The following is a 23,194-nucleotide window of genomic DNA, read 5'->3' on the forward strand; positions in this document are numbered from 1 at the left end:
GAGGCAGATGACTTAGAGTGAGGACCAGACCAAACCAACATTCCTATCTACTCTACTATGAGGATATTAAACATTTCTCAATGCATGTCATGCGTACCTGGGTCGAGAAAGAGCTGTGGTCCAGTGGTCAAACTGCTGACATGCAGAAAGTTTGAGGACATGTCCAAGGAGTTGGGGACTGGGATGAGTAAGGGAACATCATGAGGTCCCAGGGAAATAACAACACACCAATAACAATAACTACTACATTAATTGAACATCTACTTTGAGCCAGGCAGTGGCCTGGGTATTTTATTTTAATTTATTTATTTGAGAAAGCAAGTGAGCAAGAGCGAGCCAGAGCACCAAGTGGTGGGAAAGGGCAGAGGGAAAGGGAGAAGCAGACTCCCCACTGAGTGGGGAGCCCAACACGGGGCTCTATCCCAGGGCCCAGAGATCATTTGTGACCTGAGCCGAAGGCAGACACTTAACCGATTGAGCGCCCCAGGGCTTAGGTATTTTATTTTTTTAAATTTATTTATTTATTTCAGCGTAACAGTATTCATTGTTTTTGCACCACACCCAGTGCTCCATGCAATCCATGCCCTCTCTAATACCCACCACCTGGTACCCCCAACCTCCCACCCCCTGCCCCTTCAAAACCCTCAGATTGTTTTTCAGAGTCCATAGTCTCTCATGGTTCACCTCCCCTTTAAATAAGTTAGTTGATTTGCAAATTTATTTTCAAAACCCTTGAAAGGTGGGTCTTGTTTTTCTCACTTTACAGATGAAGAAAGTACAGTTGAGAAAGGTTATGAGTATGAATGCAATTACTATTGCTACCACTGAAATGCCTAGTTAATTTTATTGAGCAATAGCTATGCACCAGCCACATGCTCTGTATTTACATCATTTAATCCTGGCAACAACCCAATGACGTAGACATCAGAACACACATCTAGCAAGCTGGGATTTACATCCAGGTGTGTTTGGCTTCAAAGTCCAGCTCTTTCTATTGCACCGTAGAGTGTCATTCACCACCAGTTACCTGTAAAATTGGTAATTTGAAGATATAAATGAAGAATAGTTGAAGATGGGGCGCCTGGGTGGCTCAGTGGGTTAAAGCCTCTGCCTTTGGCTCAGGTCATGACCTCGGGGTCCTCGGATCGAACCCTGCATCGGGCTCTCTGCTCAGCATGGAGCCTGCTTCCCTTCTCTCTACCTCTGCCTGCCTGTCTGCCTACTTGTGATCTCTCTCTGTCAAATAAATAAAATCTAAAAAAAAAATAGCTGAAGAATGAAAATAAGCTTAATTTTCTTCTAGTTCTAAGTTTGCTATAGATTTCTTTTGGGGGTTGCTAATAGGTTGTCTGTATCACAATTTTTGTACTCCTCCTTGAGAAGATGACATTTGGGGCACTTGCATTTATTGCAGTGTTTATTTCCATCCCATTTATCGAAGGAAGAACCCTTGGCTCACTCAGTGATGATTCTTGGACTTGATCCTCAATCTATTCCCATACTAGTCTCTCTGGCAACCCAGTCCCCAACAAACATGGAGTAGTTTCATTATTTCCATAAAAGCTTGTCCAAAATCAACTAGGAAATTATCTTCTACTCCAAATCAGGATGGTAGAGATCATGAGTAAGTGTCACTTAGTCTACTGGATTTGTCCCCAGTGGGGTAAAAGGAATTCCCAGACCCAGCCCTGTGTTCTCCTTAGGCACATTTGTTCCGTTCCTTCCTCTTACAGATCTTGTCAGTCAAACGCTCATTAAAAGAATTGTTCTCTTGAACCTGAAAAAATCTAGACTACCCCGAGGCCCTCCTCAGTGTGGTTATACACTTAAAAGAAAAATCCGGTCTAATTCTAAAGCCTTCAAGAACTGTGCAGATCTTTATTCAATACTCAGCTATAGCTCTCCTTTTGTTCTTACCTCCTTTTCCATTCATGTTCAGTCATTTGATCTTACAAGTGTGCATTTTAACCTATTCCTCTGATCACAATGATACCAAATATTAGAGCAGCACAAAGTAGGGGGTGGAGGGGCACAAGAGTCAGGAGACACACTTGGTATATTTACATTGTGTCCTTGTTACCTTGTAAACAGTGTCATTGTCCCTTCGATGTGGTCGTTCTCAACCCACTGCCATTTGAATTACGTGGGAAATTTCTTTTTTTTTTTTTAAGATTTTATTTATTTATTTGACAGACAGAGATCACAAGTAGGCAGAGAGGCAGGCAGAGAGAGAGGGAGATGCAGTCTCCCCATTGAGCAGAGAGACCGATGTGGGGCTCAATCCCAGGACCCTGGGATCATGACCTGAGCTGAAGGCAGAGGCTTTAACCCACTGAGCCACCCAGGAGCCCCCGTGGGAAATTTCTATAAAATATCAGAGGCCCCAGACCCCAGCCAGACCAGTTAAATTAGAATTTCTGCATGGGACCTGGGCACTGTTTTTTTTTTTTAATTTTAAATTAAAGTATAGTTGACATATAATATTAAACTAGTTTCAGGTATACAACATAGTGATTCAACAATTATATACATTATGAAATGCTCATCACAGTAAGCTTATTACAGTATGATTGACTATATTCCTTATACTGTACTTTTCATCCCTGTGACTTATTTATTTTATAACTGGAAGCTTGTACCTTTGAATCCCCTTCACCCATTTGGCCCACCCCTCTTCTGTTCCTTTTGGTAGCCACCAATTAGTTTTCTTTATTTATGAGTTTGGTTCTCTCGTTTTTGTTGTTGTTGTTATTGTTTGTTTTGCCTTTTAGATTCCACATGTAAGTGAAATCCTATGGTGTTTGTCTTTCTCTGTCTGGCTTATTTCACTTAGCATAACATTCCCGAGGTTCATTCATATTCTGGCAACTGGCAAAGCTAGAAGTATCACAACCTCAGATTTTAGGACATACTACAAAGTTGTACTAATCAAAGCAGTATGGTACTGGCATAAAAACAGACACACAGATCAATAGAACAAAATAGCCCAGAAATAAACACATGCTTATATGGTCAGCCAATCCAAGACAAAGGAGACAAGAATATACAATGGGGAAAACATATCTTCAAGAAATGGTGCTGGGAAAACTAGACAGGTACACACTAAAGCATAAAAGTGGGCCACTTTCTTACATCATACCCAAAAATAAAGTCAAAATACATTAAAGACCTAAATGCAAGACCTGAAACCATAAAATTCCTAAAAGAAAACATAGGCAGTTATCTCTTGGACATCAACCTTAGCAATATTATTCTGCATCTGTCTTCTCTGGCAAGAGAAGTCAAAACAAAAAAAAGCAATTGGTACTACTTCAAACTAAAAAGCTTTGGAAAGGGAACAGCAAAGGAAACCATCAGTAAAATAAGACAATATACTAAATAGGAGAAAATATTAGCAAACGATATATCTAATAAGGGGTTAAATTTCAAAATATATAAAGAACTCATACAACTCAACACCAAGAAAACAAAGAATCTGACTGAAATGTGGGCAGATGAATCAGGTAATCCATTGAAACGAAGCTATTTTCATTTTGGTCTTGTTCTATAATTTTGCCTGTGTAACTTGACCTCTCTGATTTAATCACCACCTCATTAGTAATTTAATATAATACTTTACCTCCCTGAGATGTCATTGTACTTATGTTGGTATCTATATTTTTATGCTTATGTTGGCATCTATTTTTATACGCTTTATTTTCAACATTCTTGATTCAGAAGGTGCAAGTTGGAGGTGCAGGGACAAGGGTTCAGAGAGGGAAGGTACTGTGTTGGCAAATGGTTTGGAGGTGGACTGAGTAAAATTTCACAATGTCCTGATAAATCTGCAATTTATGAGTTGGGGAACATTTCCTTATAAGGAATGGGTAAAAGATGATCTCTGCTTTTCTTTTACTTGAAATTTTTAGCTACCTTAACCATCTCCATCTTAGAGTAAATAAAATAAATGTCTTTAGTATTTTTTATTATTTGTTTTTTAATTTTGACAATTTTTTAGAAATATGATAAAGTATAGAGACAATATAATCAGTACCTTTGTACCCATGAGCCATAGTTTGCTAATGACTAACAGCAAATTTATTTTTTTATAGAAGAGGCATTATAGCTAAACTTGAAATCTGTTTCCCCATTTTTTTCTCCTTTCCTAGAGGTAATTGTTTTTGTGTGTTTTGTATGTATCCTTATCATTCAATTTTTGGATTAATATATTTAGGTTTGTTTTTTAAAATTTTAGCAGAATTTTCTTTTCTAAACATTTATATCCCAGAGCTGGAGTGTCTTCATCTAGGCTTCTCCACCTGGAAAACTCCTCATCCTTCAGAGCCCAATCCAAAAATAATTATTTCTTTGAAGTCTTACCTTAATCCCGTAAGCAGATTAATGGTGAGTTCCTCAGCCCTTCCAGAGCATTTAGTCCCTGCCTCTGTTGCACCCCCAGTATAGTTAGGTTTATCTGTTTTCCTCACTATGAAACTCTCAGGGATCAGAACATGTTTTATGTCTCATTGTATTCCCAGGTCTGGTTCAATGACCATCAGAGAGGAGTGTCTCAGTAAGTATTTGCTGAATGAATAAACTGAAGTTTAGAACATTCTAGTAGCTAAGGATTGAAAATAAACACTTTTATTCGAGGAAGAGAGATCATACGGGAGTGGGAAGAAAGAACTTGATGTGTGAGGTAGTCTTTAAGATTGGGACTCCGACTTGAGTTTGAGAATTAAATATGTTTACACAAAAATCAATGAAGAAAACTAACCCAAGTTTTGTAAAAATTTACATTACCTGTTTGAAATTAGCTATGCTTATTTCCTCCATGATAAAGTGGGAATTTTAGGCTATTTCATCTAAGGGAGATATGTAAAAATAGTAAGAATGGAGAAATTATGAATATTCTTGAGGGGTTATTACTATATTAATAGAAAAAGGAGGCAGGCCCAAATTTTGTTGAATCTGGGTCATAGTTGCTTGCTTACATAAAATGTGAGCTCTAAAGACAAGTGTCATTACAATTTTTATGAAGGCACATTATTCTTCAAAATATTTTAATTAAAAGTATTCAGGAGAACACTCAGAGCAAATTCAAAGTTTTTTCCTCCTTTTTTTCCTGGTGGGGTGGTCAGGGAGAAAGAAGGTCAGAAACAACTCTGGAGATGAGGAACAACACATCTCACACCAGCCCCCCGAAGTGCCAATTGAAAGTAACATCTTGCAAACCACATGGTTCACACTGTGGTGGCAAGTGATTTTTCTACCACTCAATTTAATATTCCAAATTTGGGGGAATTATAGATGTAAATGTTTTCAAAAACCCTTCACTTTTAATTTTTAAGGACATTCAGGGCATCTGTCTAGTGTCTGACCTTGTTTTGTAGGGTTGAAAAATGAACTGGACCCCAAAAGATGACCTTGGGTCTTCCTGGGAGCCAAGTCACTGGTCACAGCATTTGATCTGATGGAATGCACTACAAAAATGTCTCTTGGGCTGTGTGTGTTTGTATGAGCTACCTCACAGTTGTAAGACTGACCAGATAGCCGTCTTCTAAATTCTACCCATTCCGGGGCTTCTTAACCTAGAGTTAATTTAGGGAGCTTAAGGACTTATATCTTCCTTTTCACTATCTTCTCACCAAAATTTCGTATTTACCTCAATTATAAATATAGGCAATGAACCACAACAATACAATTAGACATTAATCTGTAACTTTATCACCAATGGAACATGTATTTTCCAAGGACATAATAACTGCTGCAATTGTTGAAACACTGTTTATGCTCATCAGTTGGAAATTATGATAGTTAATGGAAATACCTCTGGACTTTATCAGTGAATGCATTAATAAATCATCACATATATTATATCACAAGTTTATCTTTAGTATTTTAATAACTATCTTGACATAATTGATTAGCTTTGTAGTAGTATATATATATATATATATATATATATTAAAGATTTTATTTATTTATTTTACAGATAGAGATCACAAGTAGACAGAGAGGCAGGCAGAGAGAGAGAGGGAAGCAGGCTCCCCGCTGAGCAGAGAGCCCAACTTGGGACTCGATCCCAGGACCCTAGGATCACAAGCCAAGCCGAAGGCAGCGGCCCAACCCACTGAGCCAACCAGGCGCCCCTGTAGTAGTATATATTTTATTTTATGCATTAAAAACACTACTCTGAGTCAATTATCATATGGTTTCACTTATTTGTGGAGCATAACAAATAGCATGGAGGACATGGGGAGTTAGAGAGGAGAAGGGAGTTGGGGGAAATTGGAAGGGGAGGTGAACCATGAGAGACTATGGACTCTGAAAAACAATCTGAGGGTTTTGAAGGGGTGGGGGGTGGGAGGTTGGGGTACTAGGTGGTGGGTATTATAAAGGGCACGAATTGCATGGAGCACTGGGTGTGGTGAAAAATAATGAATACTGTTATGCTGAAAATAAAAAATAAATTAAAAAAAAAAATAAAAAAAAATAAAAACACTACTCTGAGGAAGGGCCCATAGGCGTTCCTAGATACAAAAGAGTCCATGGCAGAAAAGTAAGAATCCATGGTCTCTGGAAAGATTCAGCTTCCTCAAATGAAACATTATAAATGCAGCTGTGTTGTGGGCCAGTGTTTTCGAATCTTTGTAAAGTCATTAAGCCCCATCTTCAAACAATAGCTTCTCACGGAAGGCTAGTGTAGACAGCAGATCAAGGCATAGGTGCTATGTTTGAGGTGGGACCCTTAACCCCCAGCCCCATCTTGTGGTCTGTCATTTTGAAGTTGGCCCTGTGCAATGTCACAAAATAAGTCCGTGATAAACTCCCTGTAACCTTGGATGAAGTCAGAGAGAGCAATAGAGAACAGAAGTAGAAGAGAAAAAGTAACAGAGGTTGAGGAAGGCCAATGTAGAAAGCAGACTAACAAAAGATAGAGGAAGGATAGGGAGGCAAATCTTCATGCCACTGGGTAGGGTATCTTTGACGTACCAGAGGCAGCTAGCCCTCCTTCCAGTTTTGTATTACAGTTTACCCTTGAATAACATGGAATTGAAGTGTGCAGGGCCACTTATATGGAGATTTTTTACAGTGCAGTACTGTCAATGTTATTTTCCTTGTGATCTTCTTAATTACATTTTCTTTTCTCTAACTGACTTTATTATAAGAATACGGTACATACTACATAAGCAAAATATGTGCTCACTGCTTATGTTAATTGGCTATGGCTCTTGGTCAACAGTAGGCTCTTAGCAGTTACATTTTTGGGGGAGTCAGAAGTTACACTTGGATTTTTTACTGTGTGAAGAGCACATGCCCCTAATCTAGGGCATTATTCAGCTGTAGTTGTAGAAATCCAGTATTTTTTATTATGAGAAGCCTGTTTGCTTGCTAGAGTCAAAGGAAAATGCATGAAAGTTTGATCTTGCTGCATTTTTTTTCAGACCCACATGGGAGGTTCAGCGGAGGTTTCTTGGTGGAAATGACCTCTGAAAAGGAACTCACCTGACAACCTCTTGAAGCCTAAGGGATGCTGTTGGGGCTCTGCCCATATCTCTTTTACTATTAAGTGCATTTGCCACCCAGCTCCTGTGAGTTTGGGAGCCCCTTCTCCATAGTTGCCCTTGGCTCAATGTGGCTTCTCCCACCTCCAACCCCGCAGAAAAGACGTGGGGATGCCAATGCTGTTGCCTTATTGGAGTGTTGTCATTTGTACTCCAGAGCTCTTTACTGCACCAGGCTAAAGCTGGTCTCCAGCTGAGACCACATTCTTGCAAAACATCTGCCCCTTCCTATCCTGTTTCCCTCACACCACTTCTCCCCAGAGCACCCCCACCACAATCACGTGAACAAGAGTACCATGTCTGACTCTGCTCCCAGAGACCCCAAACTAGGACCTCGATTGTTATATCTCCCTCCTGCCCTTCCTCCCACTCTCCTTTCCTCCATTCCTTTCTTCCTCCTTCCCTCCCTTCCTCCCACTCTCCTTCCTTCTCTCTCTTCTTTCCTAATGCCAGTTTTATTGAAGGCAGGAGCAAAAACCAAGAGGCATCAGAACACAGAACCTGAGTTTCACTGGCTTCATATTTTTGCCTTGGATTTGGGACAGGGATTACTCTATTTTTGTATAATCGGTGCCTTTGCCTAAAAGCTTATCAGTTGCCTTGAAAAGCAATAAGTCTCTCCTACTTATGCCATAGATTTCCATGGTACCTGATCTTATTAATGTGACGTATATACAAAATCCTTCTTACGGATTCCTCATCTTTTTTAAAAGGCAAATAACTCCTACCTCTCAGAATTATAGCAAGAATTTAAAAAGATGGTAGACCGACAATTAGAAAATATGATGATTAAGTGCTTCTAAAAGCATTAAATTCAATTTCCTCAGTTCTTGACCCCAAATGTCTTTAAATGACTACAGATTTCTGTCTTTAAAAAAAATACTGCCTTTCACTTCCCACATGCAGAAAGAGAGAAACAAAATATAAACGTGTATGTGCCAGAATGTTGAGAGGCTCTGTTACAGAGACGTTAGTGGGTGGACTGGGGAGTTGGGCTGCCTTAGCACCACCAAGTCTAGTTCTGTGACCTTTGGGCAATTAATTTATGGTGTCTCGGTTTCTACAATTATAAAATGGGAAAAATACTAGTACTACCTACTTTATAAGATTGTGCAGTGGAATAAAGCACTTAACCACATTCAGTATAGAAACATTAAATATGTTTTACCCTTATTATGTGTACATTCTTTTCCACTTTATTCATGTCTTATGAATTTGATGATAGCCAAAGTCTGTGAACTGTTTTTTCTCACAAAGTTGACTATTATTATATAGTCAATTATATGTCTATTATATGTCTGTTAAGATTCCTTTCTTACCTTAATTTTACATTTTTTCAAAAAATGGGCTTGAACTCATAACCTTGAGATCAAGACCTGAACTGAGATAGAGTCTACCCACCTGTCTACCCAGGTGCCTCACCTTAATTTTACTTTTAAAGAGAGAATTTCAATAATTCATGTTTGAGGTTTACTTGTCTCAGTGAAACACAACTCTTCAAATGTAGAGATCTGGTAGATCCCTGTATAGTTACTTACTGTTCATCAGGAGAAAAATAATGAAAGAAACTGAGATCATATACAGAGATGATCAGGCATATACTGATTTAGAAAAGCATTCAGTGAGTATTCTGGTTATTTGTGTTTTGAAATTAGTGTCTTTTTTTTTCAGATATTACATTCGTTCTAATCCAATGAGGGACAAGGAAAGAACATACGCATTGTTTTTAATTTGCGAAAGAACTTTAGTTTGGAAACCAGAAGTAAAAAATTAGTAAGTTGGGAAACGGCTGCTTTAATAGAGGAATGTTCCAGATATAGGAACAACTGACTTACATACACTTCACTTGAGTTTTCTCCAAGGTGGTCTACAGAAGGAATAAAGCAAGGAGGGATGCCCTGGGATCGAGGAGCAGTGCTGTTACAGACACGCAGATGGCGACTGAGAATAGCGCGGGGGCGGGTACTCAACTGTGTTCATCTGCTAGGTCTGTCATAACGAAGTACCACAAGCTGGGGGACTTAAACAACAGGGATTTATTATCTCACAGTTCTGGAGGCGAGAAGTTCAATATCAAGGTGTTGGCAGGTTTGGTTCCTTCTGAGGGCTGTGAGGGAGAATCTGTTCCATGCCTCTCCTCTAGGTTCTGGTGGATTGCTGGCAGTATTTGACTTTCCTTGGCTTATTGATCCATTACTCTGATCTCTGCCTTCTTGTTCCCATGGCATTCCCCCCAGGTGCATGTCTGTGCCCACATTTCGCCTTTTAATAAGGACACCATCATATTGGATTCGGGGCCCACTGTACTCCATGAGTATGACATCATCTAAGGGATCACATTTGCAGTAATCCTATTTCCAAATAAGGTAACATTCTGAGGTACTGGGGGTCACTAGTTCAACGTATGTTTTTTTGGGGGGAACACAAATCAATCCATAACATCTATTACTGCGAAAAGTACCAATCATCATTTTAAAGCTTGGCTGTGCCCCAGAAGTAGAATTGCTAATGGGTAAACTCTTCAGATAAAATCTAGACATAAAATACAGAGTTAGCAAGAATATTTTTAATGTCTTTCTCTAAACAAGCAGGATTGTTCCTTCCTTTGTCCTGAAGAAATTCCTCTTATCTACTTTTCAAAACATTCTCATGTTAATGAATGTGTTTCTATCCAAGGCCTTTCTTGCCCTAGGCTGCTTTTTCATTTCTATTTTGGGAGGATATCAGCCCTTGCAACAGGTGACCGAACATTCCCAAAACTACTCAATGGATGGTGACTAGAACAAACTATTAGAAGAGAAGTCAGGGACTGAGGAAGCAGTTTGTCCAAACAGCAGCAATGAACAGAATTTTGAATGTTAAGTATGACTATCTTTGAGGTTTTCAAAGCTAGCATTTGCCTAGTTTCTATCTCTTCAAGGCCTAAATTCTAGTTCATAAGCCAAAGGTTTTTTTTTTCCCCCTAAAACCTACTTCAAATATCGAAGGACAGAAAACCTGTTGATTCTACGTAGAGTGATGATTTTTAGAATACATATAAAGTACTACTTGGCAGGGAAGAAGAAAATTCATGCTGCTTCCTTGATTAGGTTATGTGGCTATGATAGCAGGGTTTTGATGATCACCAAGGCCCATGTGGGACTAATTCAATGCCAAGTGATATGTTAGTTTCTCAAGGAGTTTTTCACTGCTGGATATTTGTTAGATTCAAAGATTAAGTGGTAACTGAAACCAACCTTGTGTTAATGCAGCTGTCCCAGAGTTATGTTTCAGTGTTTGTGTGGGCTACATTCATAATACACTTTGTAAGAGCTTAATATAAATTCTTGGAACTCAGATAATACTTCTACGTCTATTAAAAGAAGTTAGAACTTTGGGATTTAAGATGAGGTTGCTTGGCAATCCTAAAACAGAATAAAGCAAGCCACCTTAACACAAAGCAATTATTTCTTCTACAAGAAATACTGTCACAATTTAAGGGGGGGGAGCATCTTTCATTTAAAAAATTAGAAAAAAGCAAGCTACCACATTGTTAAGATACATTTTTTTCATTTATAAAAGCAGAATTTTATTTCCTATCATTCAGTAAAATAGAAAGAAACAGTAATTATAATTCCATGTTCATCAAATTAGCATCTAAATATAGTTATATGTATTGCTGGAACAGTTGAGAACCTACCATCCCACGTTTTTCACGTCGTTATAAAGAATTTGTATGAATGAAGGTGGTTGTTTTCACACATGAAAGCAAATACAGTTATTCCCCACAGGGAAGAGAAAGAGGATTTAGAAGAAATGAGTGACCCAGGGAACATTTGAATGTCACAGTGTAGCAGAAATCGGCAAACTTGGGCTGCAAAAGGCAGATAGTAAACATGTTAGGCTCTGTGGGCTGCTCCATTTCCATTACAACTACTCCATGCTGCCTCTGTAGGGGGAAAGTGGCCATAGACAGGGCGTAAGTGAATGGGCGTGGCTGCGGGCCAGTAAAACTTGGTTTACAAACACCACCAGCAGGCCATAGTTTGCCAACTGCTCCTATATATCCATTAGGGAGACTGTCATGATTAAGTACTACACAGTACACAGGAGAAATAACTATAGATACTCTTTTCTCACCACCAAGGAGGACAGCTTTAATGAGCATTGTATGAGAGCCTTTATGAGCTGCGAGTTTCCTGAAGGCAGGTTTCATAGCCAGGTCTCCAGTGCCCTGCAGCGTGTGTGGAATCAACTCAGGGCATCTCCTATGAACTCAACGCATGAATTGTACTTCTCTGTCTACTTCCGTATAGACAGAGTACTACTTTGCTCTGTCTCAGCGATGCATTTTACCCTTCAAAGCAGCTGTTCCTCTGAGTCCTGTACATTTGGAATCTTCCATATGTATGCTATTTGTATTCCTAAAGATATTTCAGTTGACCTAAAGAATGAGGGTGGAGTCAGAGAGTTTTCTTGTATGTAACCTGCCTGTTTGGATGAACCTAATGGAGCATCTAACACCAGACAGTTAAAAAAAAAAAACAAGGACTACTCTTATGGGCAGAGCAGACAAGGAAGAGAAAGACAGAATCCCCAACTTCGTTATTTCCCTGATGTTGGAGACAAGGCAGGATGCTCTCTTGTTCTGGCCATGCCCTTGAGATGCAAGAGGATGGACAGGATGAGGTGTTTCAGTGATGGTTTTGGACCAAGGGGTGAATTGCCGCTGGCCCCCATTTTGAGTCATTTGTTCCTAAGCAGGAAGTAGTTGAGCTTACTAAATTAGATCTCAAAAGTATCTTCTAAATGAGAAGATATACCCTGCAGAAGTTTCCAAGTTAGCTCAATAAACCTTTGTATTGGACGCCTGGGTGGCTCAGTTGGTTGAGCAGCTGCCTTAGGCTCAGGTCATGATCCCAGCGTCCTGGGATCGAGTCCCACATTGGGCTCCTTGCTCAGCAGGGAGACTGCTTCTCCCTCTGCCTCTGCCTGCCATTCTGTCTGTCTGTGCTCGTTCTCTCCCCCTCTCTCTCTCTGATAAATAAATAAAAATCTTTTTTTAAAAAAATAAACCTTTGTATTTTTTGCCTCCATGGTGATTGAAAAACATGGCCACACTATTTTGTAGTTACTTGCATCAAGAGGTAGAGCTTTAGGGCTATGAATTTGCCTCTGAGTGTGCATTGTTTTCACCGTGGTTGATTTGTAAATGGGTGGTAGTTGTAATTTTCATATTTTTCTTCAGTTCCTGAGTTATTTGAAGAGTATTTTGGAGTTTTTCTAATAGTTTTAGTTTTTTCTTTTTGTTGCTTACTTCTAGTTTTTTTTAGCATCAGGATCAGAGATATGATATACAAGTACTAAATGTGGGCATTTTAGGTTTTCTTGGTTTCATAGTACCTTAACACTTTGTTTAAAAAGATTTTGTTTATCCATTTGACAGAGATCACAAGTAGGCAGAGAGCCAGGCAAAGAGAGAGAGGGAAGCAGGCTCCCTGCTGAGCAGAGAGCCCAATGTGGGGCTCCATCCCAGGACCCTGGGATCATGACCTGAGCCAAAGGCAGAGGCTTTAACCCACTGAGCCACCCCAGCACTTCAAACTTAACACTTTTTAACATATTTCATGACAGGGGTGTGTGGGTGGCTCAGTTGGTTAAGCATCTGCCTTCAGCTTTGGCTGTAATCTCGGGTTCCTGGGATCGAGTCCTGGGTCGGGCTCCCTACTCAGTGGAGAGTCTACTTCTCCCTCTGTTCCTCCCCCCACTAGTGCTCATTTTCTCTCTCTCTCTCTCTCAAAAATGGATGGATAAAATCTATAAAAAAAATTTTACGGCAGTAAGAAATGAATACCAAATTAAACATGTATGTGTGAATAATTATGTAAGTATGTACATATATATATATATATATATATATATATATATACATATATAGTCTATCAGGTTTAATAGCTGTAGTATTATACTCTTCTAAATCTATTTTTAACTAGATGGTTTTCCCAATTCTGAAGAGGTGTTTTGTCAGAACTTCTTTTTGTATTTAAAATAGTCTCTGCTCTCTTTATTTTGATAAAATGCCATCAGTACTTAGAGATTCATGATTGATATATTTTGGTGGCTCATATTTATATTAAAAATACTCCTAACTTTTTAGGGCACGTATTGCATGGAACACTGGGTTTGGTACATAAACAATGAATTCTGGTACACTGAAAAGAAATTAAAAAAAAAAAAACTTTGCTAGGTTTTTAACATTTGAAAAAAATAAACCCTTTATTTGTCCCCCCCAAAAAGAAATAATAAAAAATTCTTGTATATAATATGTGAATAAAAGAGGAAATCAAAACTGAAATGACACACTATTAATAAAATATTAAGGAAAATATCTTCAGATGAAGACTGATTCTGGTCTCACTTGAAATTTATGATCTTAACTGGGTTCAAGAACCAACTACACTTTCCAGGGCAATTCCCTCTCTCTCTCTAAGAGGGCTATTTTAAACCTCAAAATTCCCAAACTTATTCGTCAGTCCTCACTCTCAGCTACCAGCCTTGCTTATTTTGCTGAACTATTATTTTCCATCAGAAAAGCACATCCCAGGTGCCTGGGTGGCTCAGTTGGTTAAGTGACTGTTTTTGGCTCAGGTCATGATCCTGGAGTCCCAGGATCGAGTCCGGCATTGGACACCCTGCTTGGCAGGGAGTCTTCTTCTCCCTCTAACCCTCCCCCTTCTCATGGTCACTCTCACTCTCTCTCAAATGAATGAATACAATCTTTAAAAAAAAGCACATCCCCCTAGCAAATGAATCAACCTGCCTGCCTCTGTAGCCCCATGCCTTGTCCTCCTCTTGTCACATTGGCCAGCTGCCTTTGTTCCTACAGAGGCCAGCCCTGCCATCCTTGCAAATCAGGTCCCTACTGTTCATTGCTACTCAGAGCTTTGCAACAACTGTACCTTCTCTTTCCTGTTTCATCACTGTTTCTTTTTCTGGAGGACCATTTTAACCTCAGCCTTGAAATCTGATGTGCTATCTTTCGTGTTAAAATAAGACTCCTCCTATGACCACTTCCAGCCACTGCGCCCATTTTTCTGCTGCCTGAGGAGGTAGCCACCTGCTCCATCTTCCCTAACTCATCCTCCTGATGCTTTTGAGCTCACTTCAAGCAAGCATTTACCTCCACCTGTTTTGTTCTCAAGGTCACTGCCACTCTTCACATTGCCAAAACCAATGGTTAACTTTTTGTTGATTTCTCAGCAGTATTTGACTTGGTTGATCCCTCCCACCTTCTGGAAAGACCTCTTTCATTTGGATTTTTTGTCCCCATTTCTCTCTCTCATTCTCTCTCTCTTCCTTTTTTTAAGGTTGTAATAAAATACACATAACATAAAATTTACCACCTTAACCATAACTTAATGTCTCAGTGGCATTAAGTACAACCACAATGTTGTGCTGCCATCACTACCCGTCCTCCACCCACAGAACTCTTTTCACCTTGCAAAATGGAAGTGATGGACCTATGAAACCTAACCCCCAAGCCTCCCCCACTCCTCAGTCTCTCCTGGACTTCTAAATGTTGTCATGCTCCAGGGTTCAGTGCTTTGACCCTATCTTTTCTCCAGTTACACTCCTCTGGGAGATCTCATCTAACCTGGTGTCAGGTACCAACTCCACAATGGTGACCCCTCAAATTTGGATTGCAGCCTGGACTTCTTTCTTGAACTCTGTATTTGGATTTCTAACTTCTGTCATATCTCTATTTAGATGCCTAACAGGCATCATGAACTTAACATTATCCAAACCAAACGTTGTTTTCTTCCCCCAAATCTGCTTTTTCCATAGTAGCCCCAACCCAGAATTCCCCACCTCACCATTCACTGACTTGCTTAGGCATGGAGCTGGGGCTTCTTCTTAGAATATAAGATCCAAAAGGGCAGGGATTCCTGTTTTGTCTATTGAGGTGCCTTGAAGACCTCGAATTGCACCTCGTACATAGAAGATTCTCTAAAGCTTTATACGATCTAACTGTGGATGTACGTTTTACTCTACCCCATTGGCTTGCTGCTCTATAGCCATTTGCTTCAGCATGACAAGCAGGTGCCTATTTTGGAAACTTTACAATTGTTCTTCTTCCACCTAGTTCTGGGGTGATTTTAAGAATATGACCTTAAGTGAACATTCTTAAGGGGGCTTAGGAATATCCAAAGTAATCTTTTACTCGTCATTATCTCCTCCACTCCACCCCTGGATATGGTCCACAAGGGAAACAGATTCATGCAGGGGGCAAACCAGGCTCTATTACCCTGTGGAGTTGTGGCTTCCCATCGCAGTGCCAACTCATGGATATCACAGAAAGTCCCTTTACCTTGTCTAGCTTCACCTTAAAAGCCAGCCTTCTTCTCACAGCCTAAACCTAGGTTGAATCTTGGCCCTTTTAAGTGCAGAAGGCCAGGAGGAGGAAATGGGGTGAGAGAGCTCCAGCAAATGGGCATGTTTGTTTCAGGGATTAGAGCTGTCTCCCCAAACTTTTTAAGGTAAGACAAATGGCCCTGGGTGGGATGCAATGGTGGAGAGAGAACATAATAAAGGGGGAGAAGAAAAACTGGAAGGAAGGATCAGAAGTTGCGGAGCGGGAGACAGAGACCGACAGAGAGCCAAAGAGCGATAAAGAGAGACAGGTGTGGGGGCGCCTGGGTGGCTCAGTGGGTTAAGCCGCTGCCTTTAGCTCGGGTCATGATCTCAGGGTCCTGGGATCGAGTCCCGCATCGGGTTCTCTGCTCAGCGGGGAGCCTGCTTCCCTCTCTCTCTGCCTGCCTTTCCGTCTACTTGTGATTTCTCTCTGTCAAATAAATAAATAAAATCTTTAAAAAAAAAAAGAGAGAGAGAGAGACAGGTGTGGATAGAGCCGCAGATAGAGACAACCACAAAGAGACCTGGGGAGAGCAAGACGGTCGGAGAGAGCAATAGGGCAGAGCGCGAAGGCTGGGGAGAAAGGCGGCTAGTGACACTTTATACTAGTGATGCCCACAGCAAGAGGAGCTGAAGACATTCGGGACAGTAGCTTAAAGTCATTTATCAAGGGCGGGGGGCGCCTGGGTGGCGCAGTCAGTTGAGCATCTGCCTTCAGCTCAGATCATTATCTCTAGGTCCTGAGATCTAGCGCTACATTCGGCTCCCTGCTCCTTGGGGACTCTGCTTCTTCCTCTCCCTCTGCCCCTCCCCTCCTTGTGCTCGGGTTCTCTCTCTCAGATAAATAAATAAAATCTGTAAAAAAAAAAACAAAAATAAATGAAATCTTTAAAAAATAAATAAAAATAAAATCTTTTTTTTTCTTTTTTAAATGGGCCCATTTTAAACTTAGTAATATTGCCATCAAGTCACCCATGGCCTGATCTCTCCCCACTTCTGAAGGTTTTCCCAGCTGTCTCGGTAAGCCGTTCAAAGCTGCAGGGAATGAATATGTAGAAGAGGCTCCCAGTTCAGAGGAAGAAAACAGCCTAAATTCATTCATTTGTTCATTCAGCCATTCAACAAATATCCTTTGAGCATCTACCATGTGCCCGAAACTGCACTAAACCATGAAAATAAAGCAATGAATAAAGAAAGGCATAGACCCCGTCCTCATAGAGTTCATGGTCTATGAAGAAGGCAGTAAACACAAAGTCACTACAAAGGGGGTGGCTGCACTCCAGGCAGAGAAAGCTAATCTAGCTGGAGAATCCGAAATGGAATCTATAGTAAAAGCAGATGCTAAGAGAAATTGGGTGTAGATAGTTGCTTTGGGAAGTCATCCCTAGGAACAGGAACAAGGGAGCAGGGAGAATGAGATGGAAAGATTTTTATAAAAGCCAGGGAGAGGTGCCATAGTGAGCAATTTGCCTTTGTGGGTCACTGAGGCTCAGTCCTGCTGGGGACCCTTCGAGAAACTGTGTGGAACACCCCACAGAGTTACCTCAGCAGAGCACAGGGGACCTCGGGTATTTACCCAATGCCTCTGTCCTCTGTTCTTGAGGCCTGCCCCCAGGAGCTTTAGTGCTCGTGTGCACACACACCCACACACATACACGTACTCACACTTCTGAGCTGTATAACCATCAGGCTTTCTTGGCCTGGCATGACTGACATTTGGGCCAGCTTGCTCTTTGTTTCTGGGTAGGGGAGGGTGGGAGAATGTCCGGCAGCCTCCCAGACCTCTGCCCACTGGATGCCAGTAGCAGTCCCCCACACAGTGACAGGTGAAGACCCAAAACATCTCTAGACACTGCCAAGCGTCCCCTGGTCTACATGCAGCTGAGCGAGGCTCCAGTGTCAGAACATTCCCTTAGTTCAAGAAAGAAAAGGATGCTGGTGACGAGGGGTAAGCACCGGAGTTGAGGGCAGGGGTGGGGTGTGTGGTGACAGGGGTGGGGTGGGGCTGAACACCTACAGCAGCCACTGCAACTTCCCCGAGGGTGTAATGGTGGCTAAGCTGTGACTTCAAGAATGGGCAGGAATTGCCCTTTGAAAGGGGAAACCAAGACTGCAAGCATACCCGCTTTGCTGATGACGGAAGCCCAGCAAGCCAGCGCTATGCCCAGTGACCTGTAGTTGGAGCTCAGGTCCAACCTGGACTGCTGCACATCGACGGAAATGGGGAGGAACATAAACTAGGGGAGCCCTCGCGTCCAGGCGGGGCAGCCCCACAGACACAGGGCTGGGCAAATGAAATATGCTTGACTGAACTTCAGCCCCACTGGCCACCTTGTCCAGCCCCGTGTATATCCAGCGGCTCCCCGTAAGCCTCACCCCGTACATCCCTCCCCCTTCATGCCTCCTAATCACCAGGTACGAAGTCTGTGCTGTGTCATGGAGGAGCGGGGTAGCATCACACAGCTTGATGGACAACTTTTTCAAAAAAGATTTTATTTATTTGTTTGAAAAAATAAGCAGGGGGAGCGGCAGGCAGAGGGAGAAGCAGGCTTTCTGCCGAGCAGGGATCCTGATGTGGGGCTTGATCCCAGGACCCCGGGATCATGACCTGAGCCGAAGGCAGAGGCTTAACCGACTGAGCCACCCAGGCGCCCCTAAAATGGGCCTATTTTATCAGACTCTACATGCTTGGAAGATTAGGGCCATGGCATATGAAATACAGTCCGAGAACATTCTCAATAGTTCTGATTAATAAAGCAGAGACTCAAGGCTACAAAGTAACAAAGAGAACTATCTCAGGGCTTCAAGAAAGGCAAGTTGTAAGCAGTGGGAGACTTTAGCGAAGGAAACGGGAAGGAAAATAACATTGATGCGTCACCTCCTATGTGTCTGACCCTCTGCCCTATTTCCACTGGCTCACTTGGTGGTAGGTATCATTGTAACTACCCATTTTGCAGGTGAAGAGATTGAAATTCAAAGAGGAAATTGCAAAGCCCAAATATGAACTTCAGCAGCCCCTCTCCAAGGCTTATGGCATTTCCTGATACAGCATGGGGTGCAGGGGCATCCAGATACTGCCTATATTTGGGGCAAGTGTGGTGGTGAGGGAGCCACTGCACGAGAGTTTGGACGCCATGTCCTTCTGGGTTCCTTAAAATGGGAGAAATGTGTTACTGTCTCCTTTGTTGGCTCATCAGTTTCAGCTTGGAGGCTGTGGGCATTATCCCATTATTTACTTTCCTTGATTGTTTCTTATTAGTTAGGGCTCCATCTTACAGATACTGAGTCCCTGGCATTTACTGCATTTCAACTGAGAAGCTACTGGTTGGCTGATACAAGGTCATCCTATGTGCCCCTAAGAAAGAGAAAGCACTGCTAAACATCATTATAAGATGCCACAAATTTTAACGAGTATCACTTTCAGAGATGTTAAAATGTGAATCTTTGAATCCATGAACTATTGCAAACTCAAATTCCCATGGCCACATACTCAGTTACCCTTAAAGCAGGAGGAATATCCCTGCGTCTCCCCTTTCCTTGTCATCGATCTACACTTAATGGATACCCGCTATGGATAAAGCTCTGAGTCAGATGGTTTGAAAAGAATAGAAGATAATTCAGAACCAGAACCCCAAATTATAATCAGGGTGAGGTGATTTTAAGATATGGCCAGAAATGTTATGGCATCTCTCGCATAGTGAGGGAGGTCCATGTCCCGCTTCCCTTGACCCTGTGCAAGCTTGTGATTGCTTGGGTCACAGAGTATGACAGGAGTGACATTATGGCATTTCCAAGGCAAGACATAAAAGGTCATGCGGTCTCTGTTCTTTTTACTAGATCCCTTGCTCTTGGAATGCTGAACCTCCATGTAAGAAGCCAACTACCCTAAGGGAGCCATCCTAGAGAGGCCACATGTAGGCATTCAGGTTGTCAGTCCCAGCTGACCCAGCCTTCCAGCCGTCGCCACCAGAGCACATCAGACAGGGGAGGGAAGCACCCATCTTGAAAGCAGGTCCTCCAGCCCCGGCTGGCCCAGCTCCCAAAAAGGTCAACAATCCCCAGTATAAGTCAGATAATCCTAGGCTGTGCCAGTTACGAGCCCAACTTCCTGTAGACTTACACGATAAACCATTATTTGTCGCTCATGTCAGAGTCTGATGTGGGTCCAGTGATCCTTTTCCATCTTGTAGCTATGACATCTAGCATCAATGGCTTCGAAGATTGCTACAGGTCGGAGAGACAGGTCCGGATTGCACAGGATGCTTTGAAAGACCAGGCTTGGAACGGTTTATGGCAGTGCTGCTTAAACCTTCTCAGGATGATTTTTTTTTTAAGATTTATGCATTTATTTGAGAAAGAGACCAAGTGTGAGTGGGGGGAGGGGCAGAGGGAGAAGGAGAAAGAGAATATTCAAGCAGACTCCCCACTTAGTGCAAAGCCCAACTCAAGGCTCTATCCCAGGACCCCGAGATGATGACCTGAGCTGAAATCAAGAGTCGGCCACTTAGCTGACTGAGCCCCCAGGCACCCCATCAGGATGAAATTTTCTAATCAATAACACACCAATACTTTTATAAAAATACAACAAAAATGAATTACTAGGAAAAGGAAACACTGATTGCATATAGTAGTAATGTCAAATGGCCATAAAAGTCCCTAATAACTTACTTAAAAGCTTCTGTATTAGGTCATTGCAAACTGGTAACAATCTACAAGTGGGTACTGGTGCATGGCTTATAGAAACTGGGCCCACATCCTATTGGTCAGAACTCAGTCACGTGGCCTGAGCCAGTTGAGGGAGCCTGGAAAATCTAGTGTCCTATGTGCCAGGAAGAGAAGACAGTGTGCTGAATTCACAGCACTGCCTCAGCAACATGCTGTAAGTCGGGGGTTTACTCCTTTCTCTCTAGGAGTACCCAGTTGTTTACAAGTATATTGTCTAATTTATGTTCAAAGATCTAAGGTAGGGACATGTGTGTGGCTCAGTTGGTTAAGTGTCTGCCTTCAGCTCAGGTCATGATCCTGGGTCCTGTGAATGAGCTCCTAGTTGGGCTCCCTGATCAGCAGGGAGCCTGCTTCTCCCTCTCCCTCTCCCCCTCCCTCTCCCTCTGCTCCTGCCCCCCCCCTTGTGTGCTCTTTCTTGCTCTGTTCTCTCTCTCTCTCTCTCTCTCAAATAAATAAATAAATAAAAATCTTTAAAAAAAAGTCTAGGTTAGAGAAAAACCCCCAACTTTTCAGGGCAGGAAGGAAAGGAGAGCTGGGAAGCTGCCCTGCACAGTGTACGGTGCAACTGTGACTCTCTCCAGTTGTATAGATCCTGACCTTGGGTAGAATTCCAGTTGGGTACAAATTTTGTTCAAGAGCACATGGGCTGCAGTGAACTTTTGGCCACATTCCAGATTATCGATGCGTGTGTCAGGTGGCTCCTGTTACTGCTTCAGACCCTGGAGGAGGACCCTTCCCCATCTACCATGTGTCACCAAAGGGACTAGAGTTACCCATTTTTGAAAAAGAGCCAGATTATAGAGGTCTCATGTGACCATGAAGGAAAATGTAACTCTAAATACACGTACAGGCTGTCCAAACTCTGCGAAAATAGTCCCTTTCAACACTCATTAGAAAATGACTAATAAGAAACAGAAGTGCTCAACACTGCAACAATGTTACCTTGGAAGATTGTTTCAAATGAACTAGGCTTTTGAGAAACAAGGTGCCAGTGTAGTTCAGAAGGACTTTACTGAGGCCTAAGTGCCATAAAGGACAGCTGCGTTGTGCAGACAGGGACGGAGCTCTGCTCCTGGCTTCATTAGGCCTTTGTTTCTAACACCTTAGTGCTCCTTTGGATGCCTGCCCTAGGGCCTGGTAAGGAGAGCCAAGAGCCCTGGGAATTTGTACCCCCCTCCCTCGGCAGCCCTGGACTTATGACAGACAGGTGCAGGAGTATGAGAGCTCCGCCTCCTTGCCTGGGGTAGGACTCCATGATGTAAGTTCTCACACTCCAGAGCTCTCTTGCAGGATCAAAAGGGAGATAGCTTCTATGGGACTTGAGAGCCCATCTTTGTTCCCCTAGTTTTTCCTGGAAACATTTTAATTAATCACTTATATACAAATCCTCATTTCAAGATCAGCTTCTGGAGGAGCCCAGCTGAAGACGCATGTCCTTTAGAACTAACAGCCCCGCAAAGCAGTCACCACGTTGACAGAGTAGCCCTCCCCCAGGCGGCCAGTCTCCCAGCCTCACGTGGACCCTCAGCACTGCTGGGTGGTACTCCCAGCTCTTCCCCGCTTTCTATGACTGATTTCTTTTCCTAGACCCTTAGAAAGGTGAGGCAGGCTGTCAGGTGGCCTCTGTTTTCGCCCTTCCTCCTCGCCAGCCCCAGAGACCCTCTTACGACCCTTTTGGGATCAGCTTAGCTCCTTCTCCGAGGAAAGACTCTGTGTTCCTGCCTCCCCTCCCCTCAGTGACCTCCTTCTGACTTTTATCATCCTGATCACGACGGCTTCTAAACGGGGTGGAATCGTGTTCAGACTGTTCCAAGATACAGCCCCCCGAAATCCCTCCATATTGGAAATCTCCAAACCCAACCGCTCTCCTTCCTCTCTGTTCTTAGTCACGGGGCTCGAGGAGACGAGTCCACGTGCAGCCTCCACTCTTCATTGGCACCACAACCTGCAGCGACCTGGTTTTTGAACCATCCCCCACCGTCTGTGGAAACGCTTCCCTCCGAGGTCAGCCCTGGCTTTCTGATTCATTGCTTCACTCCTCCCCCAGAGCACCAAGTTTCTAATCAGTTAGCAAGGTTACTTTTTTTTTTTTTTTTGAGCATGAGGGGCAGAGGGAGAGACGGAGACAAGCAGACTCTCGCTGAGCTCAGAGACAGTGGACGGACGTGTGGCTGGATCCCAGGACCCTGAGATCACAACCTGAGCTGAAACCAAGAGTCAGACACTTAACGGACCGAGCCACGCAGGCATTCCAGCAAGGTTACTTTTGACTTTATTACTAAAATACACTTTGGATCTCTCTTCTTGTCTTTCTCTTCACTGCCAACGCCTTTATTTGGGGCACCATCATCCCTGCTTGTTCTTCTTCCCTGCTCGTTCTAGTAGAGTCCTGTTTCCACATGGCAGTGGGAGTGAGCTCATCAAAGCTGAGATCAAACAATTCCACTGCTTAAAACCTTCTAAGGATTCCTACTATACTTAGAAGAAAATTAGCATCTCTTGTCAAAAGGGCCTCCGAAGGCCCTGCTAGC

The 23,194-nt window shown here is 42.4% G+C and overlaps 1 protein-coding gene and 1 long non-coding RNA gene across 2 annotated transcripts in view; one reads left to right on the plus strand and one right to left on the minus strand.

Moving 5' to 3' along the window:
* Positions 1-636: 636 nt before the first annotated feature.
* The window catches only part of LOC309856775, a 133,466-nt gene continuing 110,908 nt past the window's right edge, over positions 637-23,194 (minus strand). The window contains exon 4 of the long non-coding RNA XR_014307341.1: positions 637-1,027. This is a non-coding gene — a long non-coding RNA (uncharacterized lncRNA). The remainder of the gene's footprint in view (positions 1,028-23,194) is intronic.
* SMPX (small muscle protein X-linked) overlaps positions 22,790-23,194 on the plus strand; it is a 28,012-nt gene continuing 27,607 nt past the window's right edge. The window contains exon 1 of the mRNA XM_082718358.1: positions 22,790-22,922. The gene's annotated coding sequence lies outside the window, so the exon portion shown is untranslated. The remainder of the gene's footprint in view (positions 22,923-23,194) is intronic.

This window comes from Mustela nivalis (genome assembly GCF_964662115.1).
Source record: "Mustela nivalis genome assembly, chromosome: X".
NCBI lineage: Eukaryota > Metazoa > Chordata > Mammalia > Carnivora > Mustelidae > Mustela > Mustela nivalis.